We start from the raw sequence: 11049 nt of genomic DNA, 5'->3' as shown, positions 1-11049 counted from the left end.
TGCTTCGGTAGCTCAGTTGGTAGAGCACTTGCCCGCCAAAGGCAAAGGTCCCGAGTTCGAGTCTCGGTCGGGCACACAGTTTTAATCTGCCAGGAAGTTTCATATCAGCGCACACTCCGCTGCAGAGTGAAAATCTCATTCTGGAAACATCCCCCAGGCTGTGGCTAAGCCATGTCTCCGCAATATCCTTTCTTTCAGGAGTGCTAGTTCTGTAAGGTTCGCAGGAGAGCTTCTGTAAAGTTTGGAAGGTAGGAGACGAGGTACTGGCAGAAGTAAAACTGTGAGTACCGGGCGTGAGTCGTGCTTCGGTAGCTCACTTGGTAGAGCACTTGCCCACGAAAGGCAAAGGTCCCGAGTTCGAGTCTCGGTCGGGCACACAGTTTTAATCTGCCAGGAAGTTTCATATCAGCGCACACTCCGCTGCAGAGTGAAAATCTCATTCTGGAAACATCCCCCAGGCTGTGGCTAAGCCATGTCTCCGCAATATCCTTTCTTTCAGGAGTGCTAGTTCTGCAAGGTTCGCAGGAGAGCTTCTGTAAAGTTTGGAAGGTAGGAGACGAGGTACTGGCAGAAGTAAAGCTGTGAGTACCGGGCGTGAGTCGTGCTTCGGTAGCTCAGTTGGTAGAGCACTTGCCCGCGAAAGGCAAAGGTCCCGAGTTCCAGTCTCGGTCGGGCACACAGTTTCAATCTGCCAGGAAGTTTCATATCAGCGCACACTCCGCTGCAGAGTGAAAATCTCATTCTGGAAACATCCCCCAGGCTGTGGCTAAGCCATGTCTCCGCAATATCCTTCCTTTCAGGAGTGCTAGTTCTGCAAGGTTCGCAGGAGAGCTTCTGTAAAGTTTGGAAGGTAGGAGACGAGGTTCTGGCAGAAGTAAAGCTGTGAGTACCGGGCGTGAGTCGTGCTTCGGTAACTCAGTTGGTAGAGCACTTGCCCGCGAAAGGCAAAGGTCCCGAGTTCGAGTCTCGGTCGGGCACACAGTTTTAATCTGCCAGGAAGTTTCATATCAGCGCACACTCCGCTGCAGAGTGAAAATCTCATTCTGGAAACATCCCCCAGGCTGTGGCTAAGCCATGTCTCCGCAATATCCTTCCTTTCAGGAGTGCTAGTTCTGCAAGGTTCGCAGGAGAGCTTCTGTAAAGTTTGGAAGGTAGGAGACGAGGTACTGGCAGAAGTAAAGCTGTGAGTACCGGGCGTGAGTCGTGCTTCGGTAGCTCAGTTGGTAGAGCACTTGCCCGCGAAAGGCAAAGGTCCCGAGTTCGAGTCTCGGTCGGGCACACAGTTTTAATCTGCCAGGAAGTTTCATATCAGCGCACACTCCGCTGCAGAGTGAAAATCTCATTCTGGAAACATCCCCCAGGCTGTGGCTAAGCCATGTCTCCGCAATATCCTTTCTTTCAGGAGTGCTAGTTCTGCAAGGTTCGCAGGAGAGCTTCTGTAAAGTTTGGAAGGTAGGAGACGAGGTACTAGCAGAAGTAAAGCTGTGAGTACCGGGCGTGAGTCGCGCTTCGGTAGCTCAGTTGGTAGAGCACTTGCCCGCGAAAGGCAAAGGTCCCGAGTTCGAGTCTCGGTCGGGCACACAGTTTTAATCTGCCAGGAAGTTTTATATCAGCGCACGCTCTGCTCCAGAGTGAAAATCTCATTCTGGAAACATCCCCCAGGCTGTGGCTAAGCCATGTCTCCGCAATATCCTTTCTTTCAGGAGTGCTAGTTCTGCAAGGTTCGCAGGAGAGCTTCTGTAAAGTTTGAAAGGTAGGAGACGAGGTACTCGCAGAAGTAAAGCTGTGAGTACCGGGCGTGAGTCGTGCTTCGGTAGCCTAGTTGGTAGAGCACTTGCCCGCGAAAGGCAAAGGTCCCGAGTTCGAGTCTCGGTCGGGCACACAGTTTTAATCTGCCAGGAAGTTTTATATCAGCGCACGCTCCGCTCCAGAGTGAAAATCTCATTCTGGAAACATCCCCCAGGCTGTGGCTAAGCCATGTCTCCGCAATATCGTTTCTTTCAGGAGTGCTAGTTCTGCAAGGTTCGCAGGAGAGCTTCTGTAAAGTTTGGAAGGTAGGAGACGAGGTACTGGCAGAAGTAAAGCTGTGAGTACCGGGCGTGAGTCGTGCTTCGGTAGCTCAGTTGGTAGAGCACTTGCCCGCGAAAGGCAAAGGTCCCGAGTTCGAGTCTCGGTCGGGCACACAGTTTTAATCTGCCAGGAAGTTTCATATCAGCGCACACTCCGCTGCAGAGTGAAAATCTCATTCTGGAAACATCCCCCAGGCTGTGGCTTAGCCATGTCTCCGCAATATCCTTTCTTTCAGGAGTGCTAGTACTGCAAGGTTCGCAGGAGAGCTTCTGTAAAGTTTGGAAGGTAGGAGACGAGGTACTGGCAGAAGTAAAGCTGTGAGTACCGGGCGTGAGTCGTGCTTCGGTAGCTCAGTTGGTAGAGCACTTTCCCACGAAAGGCAAAGGTCCCGAGTTCGAGTCTCGGTCGGGCACACAGTTTTAATCTGCCAGGAAGTTTCATATCAGCGCACACTCCGCTGCAGAGTGAAAATCTCATTCTGGAAACATCCCCCAGGCTGTGGCTAAGCCATGTCTCCGCAATATCCTTCCTTTCAGGAGTGCTAGTTCTGCAAGGTTCGCAGGAGAGCTTCTGTAAAGTTTGGAAGGTAGGAGACGAGGTACTGGCAGAAGTAAAGCTGTGAGTACCGGGCGTGAGTCGTGCTTCGGTAGCTCAGTTGGTAGAGCACTTGCCCGCCAAAGGCAAAGGTCCCGAGTTCGAGTCTCGGTCGGGCACACAGTTTTAATCTGCCAGGAAGTTTCATATCAGCGCACTCTCCGCTGCAGATGAATATCTCATTCTGGAAACATCCCCCAGGCTGTGGCTAAGCCATGTCTCCGCAATATCCTTTCTTTCAGGAGTGCTAGTTCTGCGAGGTTCGCAGGAGAGCTTCTGTAAAGTTTGGAAGGTAGGAGACGAGGTTCTGGCAGAAGTAAAGCTGTGAGTACCGGGCGTGAGTCGTGCTTCGGTAGCTCAGTTGGTAGAGCACTTGCCCGCGAAAGGCAAAGGTCCCGAGTTCGAGTCTCGGTCGGGCACACAGTTTTAATCTGCCAGGAAGTTTCATATCAGCGCACACTCCGCTGCAGATGAAAATCTCATTCTGGAAACATCCCCCAGGCTGTGGCTAAGCCATGTCTCCGCAATATCCTTTCTTTCAGGAGTGCTAGTTCTGCGAGGTTCGCAGGAGAGCTTCTGTAAAGTTTGGAAGGTAGGAGACGAGGTTCTGGCAGAAGTAAAGCTGTGAGTACCGGGCGTGAGTCGTGCTTCGGTAGCTCAGTTGGTAGAGCACTTGCCCGCGAAAGGCAAAGGTCCCGAGTTCGAGGCTCGTTCGGGTACACAGTTTTAATCTGCCAGGAAGTTTCATATCAGCGCACACTCCGCTGCAGAGTGAAAATCTCATTCTGGAAACATCCCCCAGGCTGTGGCTAAGCCATGTCTCCGCAATATCCTTTCTTTCAGGAGTGCTAGTTCTGCAAGGTTCGCAGGAGAGCTTCTGTAAAGTTTGGAAGGTAGGAGACGAGGTACTGGCAGAAGTAAAGCTGTGAGTACCGGGCGTGAGTCATGCTTCGGTAGCTCAGTTGGTCAGTTCGGTGCTAGCGGCCGTGCGAAGCGGAGGTCCGATACTTCCGCCTGTGCGGCGTGCGCGAGTGTTTGTTTACCTGTGGACTTAGTCTGCGCGCGGGTTAGTAACAACGATCATGGCGAACAAGTACAGGAAAACTACCCTACGATTCAATTTCTGCAAAGACTACGAACGACCAAAGGCTTTAGCAGTGGAACGATTCATTCGAGAGGAAGTCAAGATACCGCCAAACGATATTGTCGGAATTCACCTGTCCATCGTTAGTCCCACGGTGTATGTTAAGATGGTAAATGACGCGGCGTGTGAGAGAATTCTACAGGCGACAAAAGCAGGTCTCCGATTTTGCCATAGTGACGGGAATGTCGGTACGGTAACTGTCGAACATGCTGGTCTGGGTGTACGGACAATACGTGTTTTTGAGCTGCCATTTGAGCTCCCGCCTGAGGAAGTTATCGAGGCTTTTAAGCCGTACGGCATGGTACATGGCCACACGGCAGAACGCTGGACACAATTCGCCACATACCCCGTTCTTAACGGAGTGCGACAGATCACTATTGATCTTCAGAAGCATGTACCGTCCTATCTTACAATTGGTGGTTGTCGGGCGGTGGTGATTTACGATGGTCAACCACGTACATGTTCTGGCTGTGGCCAGGAGGGACACCTCAGGTCGAACTGTATGCAACGGCGGATTACGCAACTGCCTTCATATGTGCGGGAGCCATCGCCGGCGATGACAGTACTACCGATCACCTATGCCAAAGTCCTCACTGCGTCCGCTGATGACCGAAAGGACACAGCCCCGGTGGAAGATCAAGATGGCACTCTCCAAAACCTAGTCGCAGACGTCGGGATGACAGAGGATGCTGCTCCGTCGAGCATACAATCTACGGCAACATCAGATGCGACCGAACTCCCACCATGCACACCGATAGTACAAGAAGCAGTTCCGGCCACTACGGATGCTGTTCCGTCTGGAACGCACTCTGAGACGACAACATTAGTTTCGACCGAACTCCCGCCAAGTTCAACGATGGGACTCGAAACACTTCCGGTTCCTACGGATGCTTTTCTGTCGGGCAGACGTGATTCCCTACAATCTGAGGACACGGACGGAAGATCACGCAAACAGCGTTCCCCGAAAAGGAGGAAACGGCGGCGTCGCACGACATCTCCTCGGGATGACTCCCCTTGCCCTGACGACGATGTGCCTGTGGACCAAGACGACACAACAGCCTCTACGAAACAGGATGAGGCACTGGGAACTGTTCAATCAGACCCACAGCGGTCTGTCCCATTGACGGTACCGGGACGTGGTGATGCTGAAGATGTTGAAGAGAAATCACAGCCAGTTGGCTCTCCAGACGCAGATGCAGTGGCTATGGACACGAATATATCACAGCCTGAAACGATGTGGTATGACGATATTGAGGAGGCGCCGGACGTCCTACAGAGGCAGCCGGCACTCACGAAGACGGCCTAATAATTGCTGAAGGTGAAGGGAGAGGGGCGAGAGAACGTCTTCTAACTCAGCCCCCAGCGCCGATGCAGGGAGATGTTGTTGCGCCTCGACAAAGTGGGATTCAACGCCATGCGAACCGTATTGCGACATTAAATATCAATGACGTGCGTTCACCGGCCAAAATACACCTACTGAAGGAAACGATTTGGGCCTCTGATGTGGATATTGCTTTGCTGCAGGAAGTCCACATAGCTGCACTCCCGTACATCGCCGGCTACCAAGCCTATTCGTCACATGGAGATCACAATGGGAGTGGGGTGGCAGTTTACGTGCGAGATGGCTTCCCAGTGGAAAACGTGTGTTATCTTCCGTCGGCCAGGGGAATGGCTTTCACGACGTTTGGGACACGCATCATCAATCTTTATGCACCGTCGGGAAACAATCGGCGGCGGGAAAGGGCGCGATTTTATGCAGAAGACATTGCTCCACTATTCCATGGACGTTCTGACTGTGTATTAATTGGTGGAGATTTCAACTGTGTTCTCAGCCAGAAAGACCAATGGCCGCAAGCGAACATCAGCCAGGAGTTGCGACTGGTTGTCAACGACCTTGTACTTAGTGACACGTGGGAATTACGACATGGAGCTGCACCGGGATACACCTATGTGACAAGTCATTCGGCGAGCAGATTAGATCGCATTTATATCTCACGGGCTCATGCAAATGATGTCCAGGACGCGGAACGCTGGCCATTGGCATTTTCCGATCACAGCGCTTATATATGTACGGTGCTTCTTCCCCGTAGAGAGGTGTGGAACAGTAAGACCCCGTGGAAACTAAACATTCAACATCTACATGATCCTGAATGCCGCCAACGGATCCTTGAGACATGGACGATGTGCGAGCGAAGGGTTGGAAGGTATGCGACGATGCTTGATTGGTGGCTGACTTGTGCTAAACCGGCGCTTCGCCGTACGTTCATCTCATATAGCAGGGAGATGGCTGAATGGCGCCGCCGTACTACCGACTTCTATTTTGCAGCACTGCGCGACCTGGATGATGGTCCGCCGGGACAGGACATCTGGATCGAACGCAAAAGGATAAAAGCTAAACTAGTGGCTTTAGCTCGGAAACATCTTCAGGGAACCATGGTGCGCGCCAGATGTCACGATACGATAAGTCACGAGATTCCTTCCATGCACCACGTCGTGAATGAACGAAAGCACCGACGACGCGTTTTGGTACGGGAGTTAATTACCCGCGAAGACCGAAGAGTAACGCGTCAAGCGGACATTGTCTCTGCATTCGTCGACCATTACCAAAACATCTATCGGGAAGAAGCAGCCTCTGTCGATGACCTCGACCGTATAGCCACTTCCGTCTCCCGTACACTGACAGTGGAAGCCGCGGGAACCTTACTGGAAGCCATTAGCTGTGAGGAAGTACATGATGCGATCGCACAAGGTGCGTTGAATCGGTCCCCAGGCATTGATGGGCTTCCTGCTGAATTCTATCGAGAATTTCGCAACGAAATGGCACCGCGATGGACGGAAATGTACAACGAGATGTTAAATTCCGATGCGCCTATTCCACCGGCTTTTATGGAAGGCCTCCTGGTGCCAGTACATAAACCGAAGCCAGGAATTACGGTCACACATTATCGCCCCATCACCCTGCTTAATGCCGACTATAAGATCTTTGCACGGTTGCTAGCGTCCCGATGTCGTATGTTACTTCGTAGCGTTCTCTCTCCAGAACAGACGACACCGGGTGGATCGGTGAATGTGCAAACAGCTACTGGCGAATGCCGTGATGTGATAGCGCTGGCGGAGGAGTGCCGGCTTAAAGCGGCGATGGTGGCGGTTGATTTTGACAGTGCTTTTGATAAGGTGCGCCACAACTATCTGTATGCTGTACTGGAACAAATGGGTTTTCCAGACCGTTTTACTGGTCTCATTAGAAGGTTTTATGGGGGCGCACAATCCTTGGTACAGGTTAATGGGCGTATAGCAGGGCCCATTCAAATTCGACGATCCATTCGCCAGGGCTGCCCTCTTTCGATGCTGCTGTTCGCGATAGCGTTGGAACCTTTAATTGGGAGGCTCACCAATTCTCTTTCTGGGATGGAACTACGGGGCTACACCTTCAAATGTCGTGCCTATGCGGACGACCTCCTGCTGCTCGTTCGTTCTGAGGAAGAGGTGAAGACGGTCCTTGAACTGTTGTTGGACCACAGTGTGACGGCGGGTAGTGCAGTGAACATGAACAAATCGGCGGCAATGCCGGTTGGAAGGGGACTTACGCCGGAAGAAATCAGTCCGTTTCCTTATGTGCAACGATTCCGCTATCTCGGCATAGACTTTACCTCATCTGTAAAACATACTGCAGCAGTTAACTACCGACGTATTTTACAGACAACACGTACCATGGTCCGACAACATCTCCTACGGCGCCTTGATCCTTTGCAGCGAGTCGAGTACCTGAACACTTATGTGGTTTCTCGAATGGTGCATATTTCGCAGATCCTGCCCCTACCACTCACGCTCGGACGTCGACTTCAATCAGCACTAGGCTATTTCGTGATGATTGGATCGCCCCTTAAGGTGCGATACGAAACGCTCACTCTCCCTACGGACAAGGGGGGACTCGGACTTACGAATGTTCACTGCCGAGCGACGGCGCTCCTTCTAGCCACGATGTACAAGCAATGGCGTAGCGGGCGTGATTCCCTTACATCCCGCCTACTGGATCTCCTGGTTCCAGCGTCCCTCACACCTCCGGTGGCGGTGGGCAACATTACGCCACATTTTGCGCATGTCTCAACATTTATCGTGGAACTTAGTTATATCAGAAACGAGCTTCCGCGCACGAGACCGCCATGCGCGAAGGATTTTTATGTTTGGCTGCTACGACGGATAAGTCGTAATGTCATTGAACTCAAACACCCCAGGTTGCATTGGCCGAAGATTTGGAGACATGTGCACCAAAAATTCCTTCCTACCTTCGTTCGGGCACTTTGGTTCTCTGTCGCCTGTGGCAAGTTCAACACCAACCAACGGCTCCACGCAATTGGACTAGTGGACACTCCACTATGCCCGAAATGTCACCAAGTGGATGACGACCATCACCGCTTCACTTGTATCGCGGTGGAGGACGTCTGGCTCCTAGGAAGAAAGATGGTGGCTTGCTACCTCCGTGTGACCCCGCAACATATTACCCCTGATTCCTTCTTACATCCGGAGAGTGACTACTTTCCGGCGACTAAATCACAGTCGATCATCTGGATCAAAGGTTGGACGATCGCGTACCTCTATGGGGATGCTGCCAAGTCGCGACTTGACTTTTGGTATTTCTTGCAGCAAGCCCACAATGAGGTTCATAGATGGTCACACTATCGGAAAACCTTTGCCAATTATCTTCAGGCGGTCTTCCTTGACCCCCCACGCAGTTGGGATGTGCCGGGTGCAGTCGGTGTGAACATTTGACAGCTGATGCTGAACCTCACGCTTCTCTCACCACTCAATATGTAATGCACATACTCTACGTTGAAATGATCTACATGTTCCTTTTAACAGAGTGATCTTTATTGAACATAAATAAAATAATTAAAAAAAAACACCATCCCTGTTCCTTTACATTTGTGATTTGGTTTAAAATCATTTTTTTTTCTTTCTTTTTGGGAAAAAAATTATAAAAAAAAAAGTGGCTACCGTCGTTCCTTCTTAGCATTGATTCCCGTGTTCGATACCATATTGGGTTTTTTAATTATTTTATTTTCCTGCCTCTCTATCAGAATTATCTTCGAATGTTTTTTTCTAATTTATGTTGAAATAATGTTGTCATTACTCGACAATTAACTTTATGTGTAATTAATGAATTAAAAAAATAAAAAAAAAACAAAAACAAAAAAAAAGTGGCAAGCGTCGTGCGTAAAAATAAAAAAAAAAAAAAAAAAAAAAGTTGGTAGAGCAGTTGCCCGCGAAAGGCAAAGGTCCCGAGTTCGAGTCTCGGTCGGGCACACAGTTTTAATCTGCCAGGAAGTTTCATATCAGCGCACACTCCGCTGCAGAGTGAAAATCTCATTCTGGAAACATCCCCCAGGCTGTGGCTTAGCCATGTCTCCGCAATATCCTTTCTTTCAGGAGTGCTAGTACTGCAAGGTTCGCAGGAGAGCTTCTGTAAAGTTTGGAAGGTAGGAGACGAGGTACTGGCAGAAGTAAAGCTGTGAGTACCGGGCGTGAGTCGTGCTTCGGTAGCTCAGTTGGTAGAGCACTTTCCCACGAAAGGCAAAGGTCCCGAGTTCGAGTCTCGGTCGGGCACACAGTTTTAATCTGCCAGGAAGTTTCATATCAGCGCACACTCCGCTGCAGAGTGAAAATCTCATTCTGGAAACATCCCCCAGGCTGTGGCTAAGCCATGTCTCCGCAATATCCTTTCTTTCAGGAGTGCTAGTTCTGCGAGGTTCGCAGGAGAGCTTCTGTAAAGTTTGGAAGGTAGGAGACGAGGTTCTGGCAGAAGTAAAGCTGTGAGTACCGGGCGTGAGTCGTGCTTCGGTAGCTCAGTTGGTAGAGCACTTGCCCGCGAAAGGCAAAGGTCCCGAGTTCGAGTCTCGGTCGGGCACACAGTTTTAATCTGCCAGGAAGTTTCATATCAGCGCACACTCCGCTGCAGATGAAAATCTCATTCTGGAAACATCCCCCAGGCTGTGGCTAAGCCATGTCTCCGCAATATCCTTTCTTTCAGGAGTGCTAGTTCTGCGAGGTTCGCAGGAGAGCTTCTGTAAAGTTTGGAAGGTAGGAGACGAGGTTCTGGCAGAAGTAAAGCTGTGAGTACCGGGCGTGAGTCGTGCTTCGGTAGCTCAGTTGGTAGAGCACTGGCCCGCGAAAGGCAAAGGTCCCGAGTTCGAGGCTCGGTCGGGTACACAGTTTTAATCTGCCAGGAAGTTTCATATCAGCGCACACTCCGCTGCAGAGTGAAAATCTCATTCTGGAAACATCCCCCAGGCTGTGGCTAAGCCATGTCTCCGCAATATCCTTTCTTTCAGGAGTGCTAGTTCTGCAAGGTTCGCAGGAGAGCTTCTGTAAAGTTTGGAAGGTAGGAGACGAGGTACTGGCAGAAGTAAAGCTGTGAGTACCGGGCGTGAGTCATGCTTCGGTAGCTCAGTTGGTAGAGCAGTTGCCCGCGAAAGGCAAAGGTCCCGAGTTCGAGTCTCGGTCGGGCACACAGTTTTAATCTGCCAGGAAGTTTCATATCAGCGCACACTCCGCTGCAGAGTGAAAATCTCATTCTGGAAACATCCCCCAGGCTGTGTCTTAGCCATGTCTCCGCAATATCCTTCCTTTCAGGAGTGCTAGTTCTGCAAGGTTCGCAGGAGATCTTCTGTAAAGTTTGGAAGGTAGGAGACGAGGTTCTGGCAGAAGTAAAGCTGTGAGTACCGGGCGTGAGTCGTGCTTCGGTAACTCAGTTGGTAGAGCACTTGCCCGCGAAAGGCAAAGGTCCCGAGTTCGAGTCTCGGTCGGGCACACAGTTTTAATCTGCCAGGAAGTTTCATATCAGCGCACACTCCGCTGCAGAGTGAAAATCTCATTCTGGAAACATCCCCCAGGCTGTGGCTAAGCCATGTCTCGGCAATATCCTTCCTTTCAGGAGTGCTAGTTCTGCAAGGTTCGCAGGAGAGCTTCTGTAAAGTTTGGAAGGTAGGAGACGAGGTACTGGCAGAAGTAAAGCTGTGAGTACCGGGCGTGAGTCGTGCTTCGGTAGCTCAGTTGGTAGAGCACTTGCCCGCGAAAGGCAAAGGTCCCGAGTTCGAGTCTCGGTCGGGCACACAGTTTTAATCTGCCAGGAAGTTTCATATCAGCGCACACTCCGCTGCAGAGTGAAAATCTCATTCTGGAAACATCCCCCAGGCTGTGGCTAAGCCATGTCTCCGCAATATCCTTCCTTTCAGGAGTGCTAG

General features: G+C 51.0%; 3 non-coding genes across 3 annotated transcripts; all 3 read left to right on the top strand.

The window, feature by feature from the left end:
- On the top strand, positions 1 to 75 carry Trnaw-cca (transfer RNA tryptophan (anticodon CCA)). Its single transcript has one exon. It is a non-coding gene; the product is annotated as a tRNA-Trp (tRNA).
- Positions 76 to 2709: 2634 nt separating this feature from the next.
- On the top strand, positions 2710 to 2784 carry Trnaw-cca (transfer RNA tryptophan (anticodon CCA)). Its single transcript has one exon. It is a non-coding gene; the product is annotated as a tRNA-Trp (tRNA).
- Positions 2785 to 10240: 7456 nt separating this feature from the next.
- Positions 10241 to 10315, top strand: Trnas-cga (transfer RNA serine (anticodon CGA)). Its single transcript has one exon. It is a non-coding gene; the product is annotated as a tRNA-Ser (tRNA).
- The last annotated feature ends 734 nt before the right edge of the window (positions 10316 to 11049 follow it).

The sequence above is a fragment of the Schistocerca nitens genome, chromosome 8 (assembly GCF_023898315.1).
Source record: "Schistocerca nitens isolate TAMUIC-IGC-003100 chromosome 8, iqSchNite1.1, whole genome shotgun sequence".
Taxonomy (NCBI): Eukaryota; Metazoa; Arthropoda; class Insecta; order Orthoptera; family Acrididae; genus Schistocerca; species Schistocerca nitens.
Note: the sequence above shows the minus strand (reverse complement) of the source record. Positions and strands in the feature narration are given on the sequence as shown.